This window comes from Felis catus, chromosome D2, assembly GCF_018350175.1.
Source record: "Felis catus isolate Fca126 chromosome D2, F.catus_Fca126_mat1.0, whole genome shotgun sequence".
NCBI lineage: Eukaryota > Metazoa > Chordata > Mammalia > Carnivora > Felidae > Felis > Felis catus.
Genome location: NC_058378.1, coordinates 36,654,257 through 36,670,108, shown reverse-complemented (window position 1 = coordinate 36,670,108; position 15,852 = coordinate 36,654,257). Strand labels below are relative to the sequence as shown.

The 15,852-nt window shown below is 39.1% G+C and overlaps 1 protein-coding gene across 11 annotated transcripts in view; it reads right to left on the bottom strand.

The window, feature by feature from the left end:
• LRMDA (leucine rich melanocyte differentiation associated) overlaps positions 1-15,852 on the bottom strand; it is a 1,041,237-nt gene that overhangs the window by 106,328 nt on the left and 919,057 nt on the right. The gene's annotated exons all lie outside the window — the stretch shown is intronic.

Below are 15,852 nucleotides of genomic sequence, written 5' to 3'. Positions count from 1 at the left end.
TCCAGGCCTAAGTACACTGTGGTTGTACATTTTGATCATGTCTTTGGAAACAGATGATCACAAGGACATCAGTGTTTTGCACTAACAGAAAGTGAAACCCCATTAGGAAGAGATCACTGCCTCTGACTAGTTGGGTGACTTTGGACAAATCACTTGACTTCCTTGATCTTCAGTTTCCTCATGTAAAACTCAGTGATGGAACCCACCTTAGGGTTGTAATGAGGATAAAATAAAGTAAGCAGGTAAAGCCCTTAGTGGAGGGTTGTTCTAGAATAAGTACCAGCAATAATCATCTTTCTTCACTTTGGTGGTAGGAGTGGGACTCAGTCCGGATGTCTGGCCTAGTAGAAATTCCATCAAACAAGCATCCTAAAGTAAGGATGGGAGGTAATGCACCCATTCTGCTTTTCCTGTGGCTCCTTCTCAAAAGGTTTACACTGCTTCCTCTACTCTCACACTTTCTGTCACACAGAGGCTTGGTGCTAATGCCACCAGATTCTGTGTGCTATCTTCTCATCTTTTTGTCTGCGTGACAAAACAGGTATGTCTGCATACCTGTTGGCATGTCTGTTTCCCTCACCAGGTGTACATCACTTGAGTTCCTGGGTCATGATTTTACTCAGACTCCTGGACCCAGAGAAACCTCCCCAGAACTCTGAGCACAGCAGACTAGCAATAAACATATCGTGCAGGGGCGGGTTGGGAGGTGAGATGGGGTGAAACCCACCAGAAAGAGAAAACAACAACAGCGAAGTTGTCAGAAGAAGAAGCTTTACTTTTATCTCGGCTCTGGCAACCAGTATCTCTTTAACCTTGGAGAAATCACTTAATTTCTTGGGACATCAACTTCCTCATCTGTAAAGATAATCTCCAATTTCCTTTGTTGCTCTAAAATTCTACAACTTAGAGAAAAACAGCTGCAAAAGGATCCTTTGTTATCGGGTCTGCTAAGCTGTTAGAGCAAAAGAATGCAACAGGCTGAGCCTGGGCCAGTCCCACAGTCCAACATTTAAAACTGAGATCCCTTCTAGCACTTTCAGCTGTTCTCACTCGTCCTGTTTTATTTACTTATTTTATTTTGATTGCGAAAGTTCAAGGCAATGAGCCCACGGCTAGGATTAAAACACCACTGGGTCTGCATCATTGCTACTACCTACAGGCCTTGACCCAAATGCTCTGTCCACAAAGAGGAGAAAATGTGTTCACAAACCAGGGGACACCAGTTTGAGGACTGCGGGCCTGGGTGGGGTGGGAAGGGGGACCTGGCAGCTCAGGAATGCATAAAGAAAGAGAACACGGGTCCACATGGGCTCTGGTTCTGGCTATAGTCTCTGCTAACAAAGCACCATTCGCCTGACAAATCGAAGGCTTGGCCAGATTTATGAGTTTCCTAAACTCAATCAGAATGGAGCCTGCTCTGACCTACAGAAGGTCATTCAACCATATTGAATATTTGTCAACATTCCATGGCCAAAGATAAAGTGAGTAAATATCCAAGACAGGTTTAGACATGTCCCTGTTTATTCCTGGAAACTGTGAGTGTCTGTCTGGGCGCAAAGAGCACAGGAGGGATATTTTCCTTCCCTGAACACATACTCTTCTCTGCATGGCCACAGGTGCCCACTCCTAAGCCAGCGTCTTGTCCTTGGCACTCAGCAGCTTGCATTGCAAGAAGCAAAAATGGAAGGACAGCGCTTGCCCCACCTTAGTACACTCGGGTGGTATGTGGACACACACACAGAGGGTGAAGTAGCAGAGTTAAGTGTCAGCCCTGCAGTGGCACTGCCTGCACTTCTCCGAACTCCCAGGGATCTGAGTCATCGGTGGGGCCACACAGCTGGCTTCACTTTTCTAGCACACACCCTTCACAGCCTGACAGCGATGGAGCCTCCACTTCACAAGCTTATTTTTCACTTAAACACAGTATTAATTAACGTTCTCCCTCTGTGTCCTTGAGCAGCTACGGGAAATGTAAACTAGCCTCCATTTTACGACTTCTAGGACTGCGCCCAACAGCCCGCTTGCTTCCCAAGTGAGAATATCAGAGACACTGCAAGGTGGTATGAAACCACAGAAGTAGGGACTCAACACATCCAAGGCTCTTCTCGGCGTACAGAACTGATAGGATGTTTTGGCATAACCAAGGCGTATTACTTTCTCTTATTTCTGAGGCCACAGATGGGATTAAAGTAAAAACTAGGGCAATGAGCAACATCCCAGGAGTCAAAGCATTTGCCTACTCTACCCAGTTTCTCTCAGGGCTTAACAAGCCCTCTGGAGTATACTCTTTCCTTTCACTACCAGGTCAGTCTTGTTTTTCGCCATTGCTTTTGCCAGAAAGGTGAGCGTTAAGAAGGAGCTAGGAGAGAAAATTTCATTTCGAAATTCTGCTTCTGGATTAACAGCTTCTGAGAACTGGTATGCCCTGATGAACTGATGCCCCAAGGACCAACCCCTCTGGGGAGACAGCACTCTGATAATTTGTGTGAAGAGTAGTCACCAAAGACAAGATAAGCTGAGGCAACATTGCAGAGCCTCCCAACAGAAGGAAGCGTGACAATGAAAATGTAATCAGCTTCTGGCCTGGGCATTAAATCTCCCTGAATTTTTCTCTTGTTGGAGCCTTTCTGAAAAGCAGGAAGGTAAAGTGCTTGACCTATTTAACTGTTCCTGACTCAGAGTCTTGGGTTGTCTGTTAGCCCCTTCTCTGCAGGTAGTCCATCCCTTTTGCTCTGAGAAGTGTCACACAATGTCCTCAGCTCACTGAGTCATCGCCTAGTGGCATGAGTGAATTCGTGCAGCTTCCATGACCTCATAAAAAAGAGACCGGCCTAGGAACAGGCTGACTGGAGATTACACTTGGGAAAATTTTTCTTAGTCTGACCAAAGGCCATTACAAGGTAGTTCTTCCACTGCCTTCCCATGTGACCTAGAGAAATCACCTCAACTCCACCAGAATCTCAGTGTTCTCACTTGCAGAAAGAGGGCCCCTAGCCAGATAGTGTCTAAATTCCTTTGCAAGTGACTATTTGATGATACCCTCCTTTCCTTGAGAAACTGGGAACAAATGTATAACATAAATGATTCTTAATTCACCTATAAAATTAAATGGAGGACTAGAGAGTGGGCCAGTCCATGGGCAAAAAATCTGGGTGGGCCTATTCCATCCCATTGCTTTCCATGAAAAGATTAAGAACAAAAAGTGTTAATGTCTTATTTTGCTTTATACACCCAAGTTTAAAACAATGCCTGGCTATTAGCAGGTAATAAAGATTTGCTAATTAATCCATAAATGAATGGAAAACCCAAAAGTCAAGCAGATACTTCAAGGTGGGTGGCAGTTGTGCTTGTGTGTGTGTGTGTGTGCGTGTGTGTGTGTACATGTTGGCACGGGCATGCATTTGTGTATGCACATTTATACACACACATACACACACACACACACACACACACACACACACACACACACACTACATTCATCTATATCACTTTTCACATATCACTTAGCACCCAATATTAGTTGTCTCTTTCTTCTACTGGAATGCTCTTTGAAGATGAGATATCATCTTATTCACTGCTATTTCCTCAATATCTAGCCAGTCTGACTGATGAGGAATGTTCAATAGAGTTTACTGGATGGATGGATCGATGGATGGATGGATTGATAGATTAACAAAGTGGTGATATGTACTCTGTGAAAGAGTCTGTGTGTGCAACCTCACTTACTAATTGTACCTTAAATAAAACAGAAAAAAAGCAATCATGCTTCTTCTTTTTCCAGTTTTTGTTGGAGAGGAGGGGAGAGAAAGACAGAGAAGAAGAAAATGGAACCAAGAGAAGGGGTCAAGAGAGAGAGAGCTTAGAACTATAAGAAAGCCCAGGAGTTCAGTCTTTTTGAGAGACCAGGTTGGATCTGTCTGTTCAAAGTTCACTATAATCAGGACACTGATGCTTTGAAGAAATAAGATATTAAAGTTCTGGAATGAGGAAAGAGAAAATGGGCAGAGAAGGCAACAAATAGCAACAAAATAAATTATGTAAGGAAATCAATTACATTTTTTATTCTTCTGTTACTAATCCTTTAGAATTTTAATTTTTATGTTTTGAAACTTAAAATATGTTTAGCCCAGGTGAGGTAGAGTGGGGATAATAATAGACTTAAGCATCAACCATACATTTGGATTTCATAGTCTGTCACAGGTAAGGAATTGAATTCCTGCCTCAGTATGCAAAAAACATTCTATTTCCTATATCGTGTCCCAAGCCATGCTAGTTACATCTGTGTTTAGCACAGGACAGGGAGTGTGGACTGGCTCACTCTAAGCAAGTGAGAATTTGACTCCATGACAAATGAGGAAGGGTACCTGGTGGTGCAGGTAAAGAAAAGGCTGGAGTACTCTCAGGGTCGAGCCAAAGGAAAACACAAGCCAGCAACATGATCCATTGCCTCGGTCACTCCTCAGGAAAGGCTATTTCTGTTCCCCCAATTTCCCCAGCGCTGTTCTTGAGAGCAGTGTTGATTACCAGATAACCAGAGCCTTTGGTCTTTCACAGAATCAACAGCCTGGCAGCCACAAAGTGACAGGCATCAATACTAATCGCACAAGCCTGTCTGTAACTGGACCCCGGGACAGGCTGTGCTACACCTGCCTGTCCAGGAAATGTACTCCAGGGCCTCCCCCATGGAAACCTCTAACAACACTTATTAGCTGTTTCCTTGCCTGATAAGTGGTCTGTGCCTAGTTCTGGCTCCCATTATTATATTCATTTCAGCCTGTGTCCTGAAACCTGATACCTTTGTACTTGGGGGTGCAGTGTCTGCCACCTGACAATGATTTGACATGACACAGTGACAGAAAACAGGGAGAGAGGATGGAAATAAAGAACAAGGGATCCAAGCTGCTGTGCTGGCAGCTCCAGGCAGGGGTGCCCATCAACAATGATACCTGTTAGCAAGAGTCCAGGCCCCACTGATAGAATGGCCAGATCACTCATGTCAGAGCTCCATCGAGCTGGGAGATCTCAATCTTCCTTCGATGGCCAAGGCCCTGAAGGCCAAGGGCAAAATTACAGTGGATTCTTCACCTGCACTTTTGAGTTTAATGTGGCTCAACTTCTGTCCCTCCCTCCCACTTCTATTCCCCTAGCACCTCATTCATCTTGTTTCTTCCTTCTGGGCCTCTGGGACTATGGTCAGAGCTGTACTGTGGTGGCAGACATAGGTGCTAAACGGCCACAGCAACCACGTGTTAGTGTTATAATCACTCAGGAGACCATCTAAGGCATGGAGGAGAAGGGAGGGTCTTAAGCCCCTGGAAGCCCCCACAAAGGCACAACAGTGGAAATGGCTAAGATTCCAAAGAGCAATTTTAAGGATACAGTCTGTGACTGACCAGTAGTAACCATGGGCAAATGACAAGCCTACCCTCATTACAACGAACAAGACAAGCTAGACCACTATCTTAAAACCTTTTGTTATTGGTACAGTAGCAATAAAAAATTTCATTAAATGATATTTTCCATTAGACCCCAGTATATAAAATTAAAAAAAAAATGGAATTGAGATAGCTAAGGCTTGGGAGCTCACCCCTGCTGGGTCACCTGTGTGACCCTCTTAAACTGCTGCCACATTTCTTTGGAATGTTGGCATAGCTTCCCATACATAGCTCAGAGTGAAAACCATAAGGCAGGTAATTTCTCAGTTTTCTTCTAGTGCAAATGTTCTGGGCAAGGCACGGGAGACAGGGAAGTTGAAGGGAGGGGATGAGGATTTGTACCCTGTTAGAATTATCTTCTCTTTCCCCCTTTATGTTTTCTCTTTGTCATCAGTGGCCCCAGAGCTCTGTGGAAGTCTGTGGGGGAGATAGAAAAGGTAAAGGAAGAAATGTAAGCAGGGAGCCAGACCCACTCCCATGGCAGTTTGGATAGCTCAGCTGTATTTTTACACATATTGGACTTAAAATAGAGAGGAAGAGGGAGGAAGTTTGAAAACAATCAGCCTAGACTCATGTTTTATGAAAAGAAATTACATAGAGGAAATATTTCCTAACATATTTGATATATTTAGCATCTATTATTTTTTATCATCATCATGACCAAAACTATAATGAAAAATTTCCCCCCAAAATAAAGTTTATCATATAATAATTAAATTAATAAGATACTTCTGGATCAGAGAAAAACCCTTGAGACCGGCTTTGATTCCTTTGGCAAAGGTAAGGGACCCAAGAGGGGGAGGCAGCAGAGAGGGTTAAGAGGACTACGTAGCCAGTGATTAAATGTCATTTTCCTTGAGTCAAGAGATTCTCATTTTATTCAAGTGTCCTGGAAATGAGGATTAAGATTTTTTTTTCTTTTCATTTTGGGGAATTTTTGGCCCAGGAATAACTCTCAACTACCTATCACCAGTCATTAACTGGGGATGGTAACAGTAATAGATAACATTTATATTGCTTTTCTATGTACTAAGAATGCTCCATTTACAACCACCCTAAAGGAATGCACTATTATTTTCCCTTTTAAAAAATGAGAAAACTAAGCCACAGAAGGTTAAACACGCTTCTAAGTCTCAGAGGTAGTAAGTGGAAGAACTGGGATTTGAATTCATACACTGTCTGAAGTCAATGCTCCTAACACTACTGTCATCCAAGAAAGAAGGCTGATGAGGAGACAGGAGAGAATTAAGCTCTGGTAGGGCTCAAGCAAACTCTTAACGTCAACAAAAGTGTTTCTTAATGGCATAAAGCTCACAATTATAGGTCTTTTAAACATATATGATTCCATATTATCTCATCTTACACCTGTAAATTTACCCTCCAAGACACCTGGTTATTATGTTGCTTATTATGTTGCTCTTCTTACAATATTCAGAAAATATTTATTGTTTTTTCTCACCCAAATGTAAATAATTGATAACTGGTAACTGGTTAATCTGTTTTCCCACGGAGGGTTGTTGTTGTTTACAAGCAACTAAAGCTTTGAACTAAAGAGATGAAGATCCATTTGTAAAATTTCAATGTCAGCATATGAACAGGGAGTATGAGCTTGAAATCATCAGTTTTCCTAGTGCCCCTGAAATCTATTAGGGGGTTTTGAATTCATTAGGGAAAACCTGTCCAAATTGGGAAATGAATATAATCTCTACTCCAGATACTATTCAATGGAAAAAACATCAGAAGGCTTTGGCCTTGGATTTGTGGGGAGATGGGAGGAGGGGGTGTTGTGGGACAATTAGGAGGCTGGAATCACTTACTGACCCCATCTGAAACTATATTCTGTACTGCCACTTTGGGTCATCCATGGGTTAACATTTCCTCTGAACATTCAAGCTCCTTCAAGTTATTTATTTATGTTGGGTCTTGTCTTTTACAGGGTAGAGAAAATGAAGGAAAAATAACATCCCCTTCCCCCAAAGCATTCACCATGGATTTTTAGGAGGAAATGGCTGGGCTCAATGAGACACACAAACCCAGCTCTCACTTCTATACTATTCTCTCCTGCTGGCCTGGAGAAATCACTCAGCGCCCGTAATGAGAGGATGCAGTGGCTAATTTTACACCATAAATCATAAGGCTAATACTATGACTAAAAAGTGATACCATCAGCTCCTTTTCCTTCAAGGCTGTTAGATCTTAGTCAATTACTTATGAATGAAGATTTAAAGACTTCAGAAGCCCCTTTGCCAACAAAAGATGCTTTTGCTATTAGCTTTCTTTCCCCTTGGAAAGATTCTCCAACATCGCTGGAAGAACCTCCTTAGCATTTATAGCATGTTCTCAGCATTTATAGGAAAGATGTTTGCAAGGGAGCAGAAATTAACAATGCCTAGCTAGTAGAAATCTTGGAGCCTTGATACCCTCCAAGTGATACTGCCAACACTCCTAGGATAGCCAAAAACAAGAGGAGATAGGGAAACACACAGAGATAGGGGAAAATATACCTTGTTTCCGACATATTTCTCAAGCTGTTTAAATATGAAACAAAATCCTACCAGGCTACAAGTTTCCAGCTGTTATGATATCATAAGATAAATTTACAGCTAGAGAAACAGCATGTTTGCTTTTATAAAGTATGGAAATATAAGTGTTCCAAGTGTTAAAACTGTCCAAACAAATTAATTCAAGTAAAAATAGTTGTCTCCGATTTGGTTCTCTCACATTTGCTTTCTTTTTATAGAGCCCGTGAGCATGCTTCCCTCAATGCCAAGAAGAGAGGAAGTGCACTTCCATCCCAGCAGGCACTCCTTCTGCAGATGGAAACCCAAGGAGCCCTACAGCAGGGAAGTCGGGTGGCCCCATCCAAGCTCCCATTGCCCATCTATTCATTAAGATCTGAATTTAGCCTCTTCACAAGGGAGGAAAGACAGTCTGGGAGGGACTGAGGCTGCAAACCCTACGATGTGTTCCCATTTTGCACGTTCATCACAAGCTCAAATGAAAAAAGAGTTTCTTTCCTCAGTGACTTTGAAAAGAATAGAGTGGTGATTAACAGCAATATTTTTTTTAATGAAACGCAACCCGTCATCCCTGTCATCTTCTGGCCATCCTCGCTTGTACGCGCCTCCCTGACAAGAGGAATAATAATGGTCATACATCACTGCTCTGCACGTCCAATCATCTAAATCTTCCCTCGCTGCAGCCTCTGAGACTCAATTACTTTATTGACATGCAATCTTCATAAGGGGAGAAATATTGTGCATGTAAGGTCACTTGGTTATGAAGACATATTATCATATTATCTGCATGAGGGTTGCAGGGCTAAGACCTGACAGAGCTAATTATAATGGTACATGATAGAAAGCTCAGTACACATTATTCGCTTGGCTGCACTAAAGGTGAGGTAAGTCCATGACATCATGGTTCTTTGAAAAAATAATGCAACTTCGGCTTGGAGGCTGTAACTCTTTTTTTTTTTTTTTTTTTTTTGAACTCCCACATTTTTACTTTTTGGCTGTCACAGAGAATGAAAGAACTAGTTAATGGAGTCCTCAGATTTCGGGGAAGGGAGATGACATGCCCCTGTAGAGTGAGTGAGTGAGTGTGTGTGTGTGTGTGTGTGTGTGTGTGTGTGTAATTGTCTTGCTTACTCCCCCATCTAACACCAGGTTTTTCGGTCCATTTCCTAGCAAGTGAAATGAGAACGACTCAAGGGAGAAAGGTAAAGGGATACAAATGGGTCAATTTGATAACAGAGTAAAGCTTCCCCTCACCCTCAATTAACCCTTCTCAGATCCTTACCACTTTCTTTCTCTTGGTCTCACTGGCAGAGGCTTATCTTGCTAAGATTTAGTGCTCCTGAGTTGGTTTCTTTGTTCAGACATATCAGGTTATTTAAGTATTCACCATCAGACTCATGTCAGAAGCTTCATGTATTGCTGAGATACACAGCTGGTCAGTCCTTCTCTTCTTTGCATACTTGGCCCATTTGTCAACCCCATTCACCCTAAGTGCATCTCATATTTTGAGGCCTGAATGAGGAACTCTAATGGCAACTTTACAAGAAAGGAGCAACAAGGAGTGAAATCCAGGCCATGTCTCCAGGCCAGAGAAGTCTTCCAGTCTTGCCACAGTTAACGTGGGCTCAGATGGAAAACTGAGGTAGATAGGTCTTTGATGAGTCATCATGAAGTCAAAATCAAGTCAACCTCCACAGATGGGTTTGCAACAGCATCTGAGCTTCAGCCCTGGACACATGTTCTACTTCCAGAGGGACTTATGAGCTTATAACGAGGACTTACAGAGACATTAAAAGCATCACAATAATCCAACAAAGGATGGCTCCTAGATTATCTCTCCCTCAGCAGAGAACTAATTCAATAAAGGAGGATAAATAACTAAAGGCTTCTAAGCTCTAGAAACTGCCTTGGTCTTGTAATATGAGTACTTTAGCTCCACCACAAGAAGCACAGAGTAGAACGAGAAATTGAGATTGTCCAAATTCTCTCTTACTGAATACTGCTGTAACGCAAATTCCTCAATTTCTGATACTAATGGCTCAAAAATAATGGTGACATTGTTAACAAAGCCACAAAGAGATTCAGACTTTTTTTTCTGAATTGGAAATTAAATTGTGCATAATAAGATGTTGACATTAAGAAATTTGATGATGATCCATGTATAGTAGAAATAGTAAATCTTTAGACATTAGAATTTTAGATTGGCTATTTTGGATGAGATGGTCTTATGCATTCCATTTCCACCTCCAGCATTTCAAATGCATTTCTGCAATAGGGAAGTTCACAAAGTACCCATTTCCAAAAGTTGACTTACTAACTGAGATAAAATTGTATGGTCAGTTGAAAGAGAGTTGGCTAAGGTTTAAGAGATTAAACATCTACTCTTGACTTGACCAACCATAATACATGCCATAGCTTCTTATCAAAGGCAAAAATCTCTCTTTATATGTTGGATAAAGTACTTGGGAGAGACATTAAGGTATTGTGAAAAGACTATGGCATTGCCTAATAAACAAACTGCTTTGAAAATCTGGCCACATAATTTATTGGCTTCATGATCTTGAGCAAATTGTTTGTCTTCTGAGCCTCAACTGCCCTTCTTTAAAATGGTAATAAAATTGTCCACTTTAAAAGAGTAGTATGAAAATTACATAATGAGAAATGAAAGTGAAGGCTCTTTATAAACAAAACACACTTAGTAAATGGCAGTTATTGCTACTGTTTCAGTCATAACCCATTTTAAACTGTTTTGCAGGTCAATGATGTAAGTAAACATGGACCATGAAGAGCAAAACCCTCTACAAACATAAGATATGACTACTATCTGGTGTCACCAGACCAGACTCTCAAATATGAGAACCATTTGTATTTTCAATTTCAAAACTCACTTTCATCAGAAAGTCCTTGCCCATCCAGAGTCATTGATACCATCTCAGAAAACATAAAAGAAAGCTGTAATGGTAGAAAGTAATGTAATGTAGGAGGGAGTTATTAAAGACCAGAAGAGAATATCATGTAGAAGGTGTATCAGGAACTGGGATCACAAAGAAACCCATGTGGTTGTCTGCTCCACATACCTGTTCTCACAGTCATCCAGAGGGCTGGAGAACACAGTCTGGAGAAGAAAATAATTCTTCCTTTTTTGGAAGCAAGGTAGACTCTGTAACGTACTTCCTCCTAGCCTAGAAGTATACTGGTCTTATGCACACTCCTTCACTTCTTGGGGCCTCATATTTTATATCTAGGAAAGTGACTTCTAGTAGTTGGTTTCCAGCAATACATCCTCAGTCAATTAGGGCCCACAATTTAAGAAAAGCAGATACTGGAGCAATGGGAACAACATTTCTAGTCAAGTTAGGGCATGAGATTTTGATTTAAGTAAAAAAGATAGCAGAAGCAAAAGTTTTCAACAACGCCTTTCACTTTAAAAAGAATTTCGTATCATTAATTTTTAAATAATAATTTTTTTCAAACTCTTTCTGAAATACAGAAAAAAATCACTCAATTAATAATCACATGTATTATTTCATATAATCCTGCTGACATCCTTATGAAGTGAATATCATTGTCATCCCCATTTTGTTGGTGAAAAGATCGAGGCTAAGAGAAGTTAAATGTGTTTTTCTAGGTCAAACAGCTAACAAATGGCTCAATTTTACATTCTTTAAATTCCTCATTTTAATAGAGTTTTGGGGGGTTTTTTTGTACTTGCTTTATAGCAGGACATGGAAAATATTTACTTCTTTATTCCTATGGACCATTATTAGATAAAACAGGTTGTCACTTTCTGAAAAGACTTTGAATTTGCCGAGCTATTGACAAATACATGGTTAAATTTTTCTATTTTTTGCAGAGGCTTTTAAGGGCAAACCTCTTTTCATATGAAGGGGAAACTTATTTTAAATGCACTGGAAATAACAAGAATTTCAGATGGAGAGGGGAGAGCCAAGGGCAAAGTTGGCTATGGCGCCAGTGGATGCCCTATGGCATTACTGAGAGTCAAGCAAAGTACAGCAACTTCACCATTTCTATTCTTCCCACTCTGGATATTTCTGTCAAAGGCTGCTAGACTTTAGAACAGCTCTATTAATAAAATGCAGGCATTCCTTAGAAAGACTTTCACCTTAAGAGTTAATACTTTGTTATCAGGATTTCTCTGACAACCACCCAAGAGACAGACTTGAAATAGGGGCCTGAATAGAAAGAGACTTAGCTTTATGATTAGACAGACTGAGGAGAGAATGTAGTGAAGCTAGCTTTCTTGTCTGTGTGTGTGTGATCTTGATTATTTAGCTTGAATTCAAGGTCTGTAAAGTGTGAATAAATAATTTGATGAGTGAGATATACTAACTGGTTATAGACTAACATTTCTCACTGAGAAAAACTAGTAATGCCGAAAAAAGTATTTATAGGAATTTTTTAAGCCCTTAGAGAGCCAGTGAGACAGTGGGAAAATGAAGGATAGGATCCTGGAGACAAAGGAAGTAGGGATAATCTAAGTACAAAGACATATCCCTAAACCCAGTGCCACTTCTTCCCTTGAGGCAATTCTCAATTCTTAAACTCAGCAATGAAGAGGCTGAGAAGCTGAACCAAACTTCAAATAGTCTTACAGGTCTTGGGTTACAAAATTAGTTTTAAGGTATGCCAAGGAATAGAGGCCCAAGCAGACATTCCAGACCCTCAACTGGGACTCTGAAGAATTATATCACAGGGGGAGAGGTGAGTGGAAATAGATCTGACCTCTCAAAGTCCCAGCTTCCCATTCACTCCATCATGAACTGCATTGAGGTGGTTTTTCCCCACCCTAATTGCCTCCCAGAAACAAAATAAATCCTCTCTGGAGGGAAAAAACACTATTCAGAGCCTCAAATTACCTCCATAAGTTTTGCACTCAGTGTCAGGTCCTCTATGAAATATCATGTGGCATACCAAGAGACAAGATCAAATGCCAAAAAAAATCCAGAAGAATAAATAAAAGATACAGAGCTACCAGAGATCCAGATATTGGAGGTATTAGCCATGGACTTGAACATATTAATCACATTTATTTAAAGGATGTTAGAGGACAAAATAGAGAAATGTAGCAAAGCACTGAAAACTATACAACAGAATCAGATGAAAATTCACAGCTGAAACATACAATAATTTAAACCTAGGATTTAACTGATGTATTTAGCAAAAGATTAGACACAACAGAAGAGATGATTAAGAAAAGAGAGGATGGGTCAGAAGGAACCTATGTTACATGTAAATTAAGAGGTCAACCCTGTACATCTCAATTAAAAGGAAAGATTTCACAATGGATTAAGAATATGCAGTTTACAAGAAACATTAAATATAAGAATTCAGGGAATCTGAGAGTGAAGGAATGGAAGAAGCATATAACAAAAGGATTAGCCATAAGAGAGGGTGTATATATACAAATATCAAGTAAATTAGATGTTACCATGGAGCATTACTAAAAATAAAGGGGGAAAGTTTTATACTGATAAAGAAGTCAGCTGTTCAATAAGATGTAAAACATTTTAAATTATGTAAATCTACATATCTATATATAGGTCTATCTTAAAAAAATACATGCAGCAAAACTGACAGAACTAAAGCAGGTAAAAAGGAGAAATTCACAATCATAATGGGAAGTTTCAACAAGTCTCTCAGTGAGTGAAAGCAGCAGATGACAAAAATCAGCAGTTATAGCAAAGATATGAACAGTATGATTAAGAAATCTGATCATAAAATGCAAATAAGCAAATGAAGAATATTACACATAAAAACTGCAGATATTGAGCAACACAAAACATTCACTCAAACACAGGCCAGGATATAAAGCAAATGTCAACAAATTTAAAAAGAATGAAATTATGCAGAATTTATTACCTACCCAGGCCAGAATTACCTAGGAATTATTTGCTCAAGTTAACTGGAAATGTGTAAGTGCTTAGAAATTAAGCCGAGTACTTCAAATAACTCAAGGGTAAAAAAAAAAAAAAAAAAGAATCACAATGGAAATTAGAACAGATCTTGAACTGAATGACTATAAGACAAAACAAACAAACAAACACTTGTAGGATAGAGCTAAAGTCAAGCTTAGAGGAACATGTGTATTAGAAAAGAAGAAAGACTAAAAACTAATGGTGAAATTATCCATCTTAAGAAAGTAAGGAACAGCAAGTAAAGCCTAATAAGCTGGAATGAAGAAAACAGTAAGCAGAAAAGAGCAAAATAATAAAACAAATGAAATACATACTAAAGTAATCAACAAAGACAAATTTGTTTTTTAAGAGGACTTCTAAAATGAACAATTCTCAGGTGAGGGTAAAGGTTAAACTTTTCAAGAGAAAAAGAGAGAAGGTACCAAATGACAATATCAGAAATAAAAAGAGGGCCTTGATACAGTGCTTAGAAAAAAATAGGTAATGGAAACCAATTTGACAATAACTTTCACATTTAAAAAAAGAAAGAAATAGGTAAGAGGGATCTATGAATAATTTTATGTAAATACATTTGACATTTAAATCCAATTAAAAAAAAATTAAGGCTTACTTCAGCAGCACATATCCTAAATTTTTTTTAAAAACTCAGCTTACCAAAAGAGACATAATAAAAAATAGAATAGTCTTAGATTTTAAAGAAAATAAATCTGTAATTAGAAACTTTCTCCCAAAGAAAACTCCAGGTTTAGATGGTTTTAGCCATGAATTTTTCCAAACACTTAAGAAAGAAAGAACACCAATGTTAAATCAAGTCTTCCAGAAAATAAAGAAAAAAAAAAAAGGAAAAATTTCCCAACTTCTTTTTTGAGGCTAGCAAAATTTGGTATTACATTTGACAAGAGCATTATAAGAAATAAAAATTGCAGGACAATTTTTCTCATTAAACAAAGATTAAAATTCATAAAGTATTAACAAATAGTGTGTATACGTATATGTGCATTTACATGTATTAATATAACATGATCAAATTGGGTAAATTGCAAAATGTGAGGTGTTTTGATATCTAAAATCAATTGAATTCTTCCAGAGAATGAGAAGACAAAACAGACTGACAGAAAATATCTTACAAAAATATCTTACAAACATTTTACAATATCTGTAAATGACATATCAGATAAAGGACTGCTATAAAAAATATTTAGAGTCTGTAACTCAACAAAAGAAAACGAGCAACTCTATTAAGCAGTGGACAAAAAACCTGAATAGACACTTCACAAAAGATGTACAAATGCTAAGTGAGCATAGGAAAAGTGGTTCAATATCATATATCATCAGCAAATGGCAAATTAAAACAGCAGTGAGATACTACTACACACCTATTAGAATTATGAAAATCCAGAACACTGATAATACCAAGTGCTGACAAGGATATGGAGCAACACAAACTCTCTTTCATTAGCAAAGGAATACAAAATGATATAACCCCTTTGGAAGACGAATTGGTGGTTTCTTACAAAACTAAACAGACTGTTATACAATCCTTGGTTATTTACTCAAATGAGCTGAAAATTATGTCCACACAAAACCTGCACACACAGATGTTTACAGAAGCTTTATTGATAACTGCCAAGGATTGGAAAGGAATAAACAGTTATTTACAGGAGATAATACTTTATATGTAGACAAAATTTAAAAAAAACTATAAATTCTTAAATGAGTAAGTAAATCTGTAAAGGCTGCTGGCGTCAAGATCAACATATGAAATTATTTTTATCTCTATGAGCACCAAAAAAATGAATAAAACACAATGAAAATCAAAAGTAAATAAGATTTAAAAAAAATCATATACCGGTGCGCCTGGATGGCTCAATTGGTTAAGCAGTGGACTTTAGCTCTGGTCATGATTTCTCAGTCTATGAGTTCGAGCCCCACATCAGGCTCTGGGCTGGCAGCTCAGGGCCT